This window comes from Hordeum vulgare, chromosome 7H, assembly GCF_904849725.1.
Source record: "Hordeum vulgare subsp. vulgare chromosome 7H, MorexV3_pseudomolecules_assembly, whole genome shotgun sequence".
NCBI classification, from domain to species: Eukaryota; Viridiplantae; Streptophyta; class Magnoliopsida; order Poales; family Poaceae; genus Hordeum; species Hordeum vulgare.
Genome location: NC_058524.1, coordinates 16,577,506 through 16,586,040, shown reverse-complemented (window position 1 = coordinate 16,586,040; position 8,535 = coordinate 16,577,506). Strand labels below are relative to the sequence as shown.

The 8,535-nt window shown below is 46.4% G+C and overlaps 1 long non-coding RNA gene across 1 annotated transcript; it reads left to right on the top strand.

Moving 5' to 3' along the window:
• The first annotated feature begins 2,751 nt into the window (after window positions 1-2,751).
• Window positions 2,752-3,838, top strand: LOC123407330. Its single transcript, XR_006612586.1, has one exon. It is a non-coding gene; the product is annotated as an uncharacterized LOC123407330 (long non-coding RNA).
• Window positions 3,839-8,535: the final 4,697 nt, after the last annotated feature.

Sequence of the window (8,535 nt, the reverse complement as noted above, 5' to 3'; positions counted from 1 at the left end):
TGTAATTTAACTTACTTCGCTCATATTTCCTTCATTAGATGCATTGTCATCATCCTCATCATTGTTATCATCCTCATTATTGTCATCATCCTCATCATTGTCATCATGTAAGGTTCTCGTCTCAGCGTCACCATCGATATTTCTCTGTGCAGATTGAAAAGTGTAAGTGGTAATACAATTTACAACAACATATTTAAAACATACCTGGGTTCCACTTTTAGCATAAGATTGATCATCGTTGTCATAATCGTCATTGTCATCATTAGCATGCACCTATTTAAATTCAATAACAATTGTAAGTGTTAATGTACTAACTTATATTTTCATTATTTATAGTCAACGTACACAACACTTACATTACCAATATATGATTCATCCTGACTCATATAGTTGTGTCCGAGTGATTTATTTGCATTCAATGACGAAGATTCGTCCTCACTACTAGAGTCATCGCCAGCATATCCGGTGTTGTCTTGATCTATTAATAAACCTTTCAATAGGTATTGTATCAATGTACAATGAAATTATGAAAAATTGTATGGATTAAATGAAAAAACTTATTGTCCGTCGTCGAAGGGTTGATCGACATCGTTCGACGTCAGTGCCACGTCGGTCACTGCAACCGCCGGCGTCGAAGTGGAGGGAGAGGGTCACGTCGCCGGTGGAGACGTGTGCGGCGGCGTACCGGCGGCGGCGGAGACGAGACGGTGGGGGTGTCCTGTCGGCGGTGGAGGCGACGTGTGCTGGACTCGCGGCGTCGGAGGAGACGTGCGGGGGGGGGGGGGGGGTGGAGCCACGTCGGCGCCGGGGACGGCGGTGGAGACGTCGCGGCGGCGGAGTCACGGCGGCGGAGTCGGGCGTGATGAAGCAAGTTTTTTTTTCAACCAAACCGCCGACGCGTGGGCGACGTGGCGTATGTACGACGGGCGGATGGGCGTACGACGGGCGGGCGGACGGGGCGACAGATACGGTACAGAACGTGCAATGACCATATTACCCTTATACGTTTAGTGGGGGGTTGTACCGAAGAAGACCTCATGCAAAATCTGGGGGATAAAGAGGAATTTTTTTTGGAGCGAACCAAAAATAATTATATTTACCAACATATACGTGTGACTGGCATCTGAACTGCTAAGTATGTGCATCTGGGCTGTATGAAAAACACTTATTGCTACTCCTCATGATCAAATACACCATTCACTCCTATCACACTTATCGTACTGCTAAACCAGCCGACGTTTTGAACACGTCCTGTTCTATCTCTTTATATATGTCTAATCCATATGCAACTTTTTCTGAAGATGGTACGAGTGTACACTCACTACTGAACTCATGATTCGTTTTCTTGCTAATGAGTCGAGATTTTAGAAGAAACTGAAAGAGTTTATTGACTATAGTCGTGGTGCTGATTCGTTCCTGTTTGTGTGCTCACTGACAAACAATGAAAATTCGACAGGAAAATCCTTTGTTTCAAACCTAACACGCATAGACCTGATTATGTGGCATTGAGAAGCGTACATGCCCAGAATAAATCCCTCGAGTACTGCGGATCCAGCATCCGTACACCTGATTTGTTCAGTTGATCTGCTGGCCTTACATTGTGCAGCCAATTTTATTCCATGGAGAAGAACTCAGTTTGTTCGACTTGAAGTGTGTAGAGTGTCCCATTGAAAACGCTCGGTGTGACCACCGAGACAAAATGATTCGAGTATTATGTTGTGAGTAAAGCAACGTGCGTGATACATTTTTATCTTGTTCGGAGTGATTAAGAGCATGGCAATACTAATACTATTTCCTCGATCAGTATTATGTTGTGAAAAGTCAATCTGAAAACAGAGTTATCTATCTGCACAAAGTTATCTGACAGGATAACTGGAAGTCGGGACTCCCAGGTGTTGTTACACCTTTTCGTACCTGATAAACTGGGAGAGATATTTTAGCGTCTGGACAGTTGTTGGAGGACCTGAGCCCCGAGTTGGCGGCCGTTCATGCCGTTGCCAAGGTGCAGCGACATCACAGTCAATCAGAAGTCGATGAACCAGTGGTGGAGAAGAAGGACTCAGTAACAGGACAATAAACATACAGTCGACCATGAAGATGATGCATCCCGTGATATGCTGGTGCAGAATTTACGCACTCTAATTTAATTGAACCAACCTCTCTCTATACCTTCACCTCATTCATATCTTAGCTTCGTCCACCCTATTAGGAATTTGGGATTTGGATTAAAAAAAAGATGCTCCTCTTGGTGAAAGTGAGCAGAGAACTAAGAGCGAACTGAAAATAACTCGCTGCCCTCAAAGTGTACATGTGGTAAGCATGTGAATAACGGAAAAGTACACGCAGCTGGCCCGTGTCAGAAACACCAATTGCTCCTCCTCACGAGTTTCAGCCACATCATACTTATCACGCTGCTAATTTAACCGACGGCCCACCTTGTGTCTTTATATATCACAACACCATAGGCACCTTTTTTGCAGCTTGTGTTAGCACTAATCTTGACGGATGCGCGTGTGACCGGGTCGTGCGCAGCTGCCGGACCAAGTCCTGTGGCCGTTGTGGACATATTGCTTGAGTGGCGTACGTGTGCCTGCATGTAGCTAGATTAGTCGGGTCAGTGGCCGAACATGGCGGCAGGTTAGTGCATGCGTGGACTGGCTGGTGGGCAGAAGTGGAGCGAGCCGTGCGTGCGCTGCGTGCTCTGCCTATATAACCATCACGTGTACTGCTTGTATGAGTTTGAGCCAGCTGAATACAGAAAAGATTAGGGCGTTGGTGCGCCTGTGGCGGCGTTCGTCGCCGGCAAAATTCTGTGTTGTCTCCCTTCTTCTACCTTTGTTCGTGCGAGTGAAAGAAGAAGAGAGGGGCTGCCCCTCCGGCAGCCCCAACATTTGGTATCATGAGCTTGATGGTCTTGGGCATGTTCGTCGTACCGGAGGCGTACCGGCGATGGCGGTGGTTGCCGGTGGCTGCGCGGAGCTCCGGGCTGTATGTCGGCCTGTTGAGGTGCGCGGCGTGGCGGCTGTCATGGCGGACGCGGAGTTGGCGCACAGTGAGGCCGTGGAGCATGGCCATGCATGCCGTGCGTGCTGGGAGCGGGGCGGCCGCGGCGGACCTGCGTGGTGGCGCAGAGGCTGCGGTGGCGCGGCATGGCTCGATGGCGTGGAGGAGAAGCCGTTCGTGCGGCGGGTGAGGCAGCTCGAGCGGCCATGTTGCTTGCGTCAGGACGCGGCATGTGCGTGAGCCGAGGGTGTGCGGATCATCGGAGGAGAACGCGTCCAGCGGAGCGCAGGACGGCCGCGTCGATCACGTCAGTGCGTGATCGTGTGTGCGAGCCGGGGCGTGCAGGGCGTGGCGTCATCGAGGTGCTCGGCGTTTGTCGCGTTGAAGAGGACAACCGGCGTAGGTTGCCGGAGCTGGAGAACGTCAGGCGTGCGCCGCCGGACAAGGAGCTCGGCGTGTGTCGCCGGAGACGAAAGGAGACGTTCAAGGCGAGGGTCGATGGCGTGTCGTGTGAAAATTAGGGGGGGAAATATTAGCACTAATCTTGACGGATGCGTGTGCGACCAGGTCGTGCGCAGCTGCCGGACCAAGTCCTGTGGCCGTTGTTGACATATTGCTTCAGTGGCGTACGTGCGCCTGCATGTAGCTAGATTAGTCGGGTCAGTGGCCGAGCATGCCGGCAGGTTAGTGCGTGCGTGGGCTGGCTGGTGGGCAGAAGTGGAGCGAGGCGTGCGTGCGCTGCGTGCTCTGCCTATATAACCATCACGTGTACTGCTTGTATGAGTTTGAGCCAGCTGAATATAGAAAAGATTAGGGCGTTGGTGCGCTTGTGACGACGTTCATCGCCGGCAAAATTCTGTGTTGTCTCCCTTCTTCTACCTTAGTTCGTACGAGTGAAAGAAGAAGAGAGCTAGTTTTAGTAACGTGCCAACAATCACTATCTCTTTTCGTATTTATAAGTCTCCCTACCTCGTGTCGTATTTATAAGTCCTGGATGCATCACTACCTCACTAGGTTGTTAATTTAGACAATGAAATGCGAGTTATATGTCCCAAATATATATAATATTGTTGAGTTATGGCGTTTAACTTGCATTTCATCGACAAATTCTTGACCTAGGAATATGCATGTGCCAACAGGGAACGAGGTAGTACATGCATTAAGTTTGCTTCTTACTAAAGGAACATAAAACAGACCATTGTTGATCCATTATGTAGTTCCAGCTACCATTTAGACATGGGCACTGCTACGCATCAGACTATTGATAGATTGCATCTATCAGACCAGTCGCATACCGTTAGATTGAAAGCAGAACGTACTTTCGATCTCTTGTTTAGGACCCACTAAAACGAACCTGGGACTGCTTCCGTAAATCATGTGGATCCCTGATTACGCGGGATTAACTGCCTATAAGAGTTAGACCTTAGTTTTAGGAAACAAATTAAATACGGCAGCATGCTTCCTTACCATATGTGCATTGGTCCATAGTTTTAGAAAACAAATCAAAAACGGCAGCTTGCTTCCTTACTATATGCAGTCATCCATAGTCTTAGGAAACAAATCAAATCTGGCAGCTTGCTGCCCTTGGATATGAGTTGGTACTTAGTTTTAGGGAACAAATCATACAGATCATATCCATAGGTTGCTTTCTTATGTACCAAAATTTGCATCCGACACAACTAATACGTGTATCCATGGATCCACCTTGTTTGTAATGTTGTGCATCAGTTCGTTTTCTTTACTACTCTTTCCGTAAACAAATATAATAATGTTTAGATCATTACTTTAGTTATCTACATGCTTCTATATTTCTGTACGGAGGCATTTTAGTTAATTTTTGTCTTCATTCAAGAATTTACTTTTGTTGTAAATAAAATATGGTTTGATCTATTTGAGGAAATTATTTATAATCAACCAACTGATTTCTCTACTCTGTAAGCCGCCTCCCCTGATTGACACGTCCTTCTGTAGGGCCCATCCACCTCGCACTCCCATCTTGCCTTATCTCTTTCCTCACTGCTCGTCTTCTTCCTCATTTTTCCCCTCACCTCTCTCGGCAGCACACCCGCTCTCCTTCGGCACCGCTGCTGCCCATTCGCCATGGCCGCAGTTGCCGAGCTGCGAGCTGATGTGAGCCACCGCCGCTAGCCATGCCATCTGATGTGGCCCGTACATGTTGCTCCCTAGCTGCAATTCATGGGAGAGTGGGATCTCCGCCATTGCCGCAGAATGGAGAAGTAAAGCTGCATAACAAACGTGGTGCCATGCGCCAGCAGCAGAGCTGCAGTGGAACATGAAGGTGTGGCGGCGGATATGCAGTGCATCGGGGTGGTGCTGCGCGCCGGAGAGGCGGAGCTGCAACGCAACATGCCGGAGCTGCGCCGGGCCGCCGGCATTGTGTTGGAGCACCGCGTTTCGATTTCGTGGCTGCAATGAAGCATGGTCGGCGCTGCATTGGAGCACTGCGCACTTGTGGCACGGCTACAATGAAACAAGACCAGAGTTGCCACGAGCTGTCGGTGCTGCGTTGGAGCACCGCGTGCTGCTGTTGCGGCTGCAATGAAACATGGCCGGAGTTGCGACAGGCCGCCGGCGTTGCCTTGGAGCACCGTCGTGCCAGTGTTATTGTTGCAACGGTGCATCACCGCGCTGACGAACGCCCAGCCCCAACGACGCGGGTGTGCGGCCCCTGCTTGCGAAGCTGGGTGGCGCTCCTTCCGCGGTGACTCGTGTTTGTTTTTTGAGTGTAAATCCAACCGCTGCGAGGAAATGATCCGTAGCATCGCCCTTTATTTGAAATTTTATGTCCTCTGTAACCTGAAATTTTGTTTCCAAAGCATCGCTATCTTGCTTCCACAAACTAGAGAATTGGTTTGAACCTTCTTCCATCGAAAAAGAAATCATTGTACGTGTTTGAGAAACATCACAATCTTGTTTCCATCGACTACAGAGGTGCTTCCAACAAAATATTATATTGCTTCCATTAGATAGAAAAATATTTTCAGTCATAATTACACATGATTCCAATTCAAATTAGGGATTCGATGCAAAGAGAGAGCAAAATGCTACATTCAAATGGAGAGTATGCTTGAAGGCAAAGTCAAAATTGCTTCCATGCATCAAATTTCGCTAATTCAAATGTGGCATAGCCATCATCTGATGGAATTCATTATCCAAGGTGTCGTCCTCGAGATTGTATACCTCTTGATAACCCAAATATTTGAACCTTGGGGGTATTTTATGAACTCGACTCATCATCTTTCAAGTAGACACATCCAACCTTGATCCCCTAGCGCTCCTTGTTGCATACAAACATGTGTGAGAGCACTTAACGTAGGAAGCATGGCTAACACAAGCAAATGATGTTGATGCTATCACACACTAAAATAGTGGAGATTTGATTTGAGAAATCTACACGCTTGACACACAAGATCTAGATGCACAATTTTAACGTTCACGGAACATTGTTGTGTTATGGATTTACATGTCTACAGTAGAAGCATCTGGTAAAAATCAAGGAAGCATGATTAACAAGAAACACCAATTTGTGCTATTCAACCACCTGCAATTAACAAATTGAAGCATACTATGGGCCCAAGAAGCATGTGTATTACAATGTGGAAGCACAATGGGTAAGAAGCATGAAAATATTGCTGGATACATAAGTAGTATTACTTTGAAGCATGGGTATTTGAAAAAAGAATCAATACCAAAAAAACCTGCGGTCAACATGGGTAAGCATATTTATGTCATGAACGTACCAAATAGACATGTACTCGTTGATGATTTAGTGATCCACTACATAATATATGTATCGAAATCAGCCCCCAAAAAGGGAATAGAGAAAAATATGCACATAGAGATATCAAACAATTCTTGAGAACATAAATATGCATGGAAATCAACTCGCACCATATCTGGTTGAGAGGACTCAATACCAAGGTCAGATCAATGAGGATGATGCTTTTGAGGAGGGAAAAATCCTACAGACTATGGTTGCGTTCTGAAGTGTCGCACATCAGACTTCTGGACATACAATCTGTTTCGACATGTTTCATTGCCGTGTGTCAAAATATGTGAATTGAAGGAATAAATCGAGAGAGGAAGATGTTAGTCAAAATAGGTGTATGGAAGCACGACATTAGCAAGCTTATCTGTTATAACCATAGTATGTCAATTTCTAAGAAGCATGAATATATGATAGCCCAACATTAATCTTGGCCGCTAGCATGGAACATTAATAATGGGAACAATTAGGATTACTGTCAATGCGAGGATGCATGTTTTCGGTTGCCTATACACAAATTTAACCAATTTTTGTTGGCCAATGTAAGCAATTTGCTTGCCCAAAGAAGCATAAAAAAGTCCGTCGGGTACATTTGTATTGCCATTGGGAAGCGGCAAAATTTGAAAAATGGAACTATTAATAATAACCGGGTAGGCGTATGTGTGTGATGTACCTACCTAATCCACAAAAATATAGATAATTTAGTGATCCAATACATACAGTACGGAAGAAATTCACAACCACAAAATGATGCATAAACCAACGTATTGACACCACGATATCAAGTAAAAATCGAAACACAATTATGTTAGCAGTCACCTAGCACTGCAAAATAAGTTTCAAAAAGAACTAGCATTGCAAGATTGAGAAGTACCAAGAGGAGAGAGGAGTCAAACCCTAAATCGGATGAGGATGGGCCATGTGGGAGAATCGTGTGATACGCCATGTTGCTCTGATGAGCGGGACAGGAGGAAAGAATGACAAGTGCAGAGGGGTTCAATTGCGACGAAGATAACCAGGACGACGAGGAAGGTTGCGAGCACGTCGGTGAGCAAGGTCACGGTTAACTTCGGGCACAGGGATGGGATGACGCACAGGTAAGATGCGTCGGAGGCCGTAGTGGGGCTGGGAAGAACCCTGAGGACGGAGACGGGAGCGAGGGCACCGGCGAGCAAGGGCAAGAGCTTGGACTGGTGCGGCGAGATCGGAAACATGGGTGCTTGGGTAGGGGCAGTTAATTAGGGATATAAATTGATGACTGGAATTATGGTCGCATGTGCGGCAATCTTGGAGACTGAAATCTCAGCCGTGAGATTAAAAGAAGGATCAATGGCTCACCAACGGTCTCACGATGGCTTCGTTTCAGACTACTGATAGAAGCGTTTCCCTTTAGACATACCATTATAATCTATTGAAGATTGTGTGAAGGAACATTAATTATTGACATGCAACTAACTATACATAGAAGGAAGAAAAAAGGTGCATCAGGCGGGTCTGATTGAACTTGATGCATGTAGCCAAACAGACCCCTACTCTAGTCATAGTGGCACTAGTTTACGTTACTATCTTCTTAATGCAAAGTAACTCAGTAGTAGTAGTGGTGTAGATAAGTTCATTTATTAGCTTGTAGACTCATCTTTTCTCAGAAAGCGTTGTGTTATAGTACTCTAAACAGCTTTTCTCACCAAGCTTCAAAGCCGCGTCACGACCGAAGATGAGAACTTTATACCTACTCCAACTCCAAG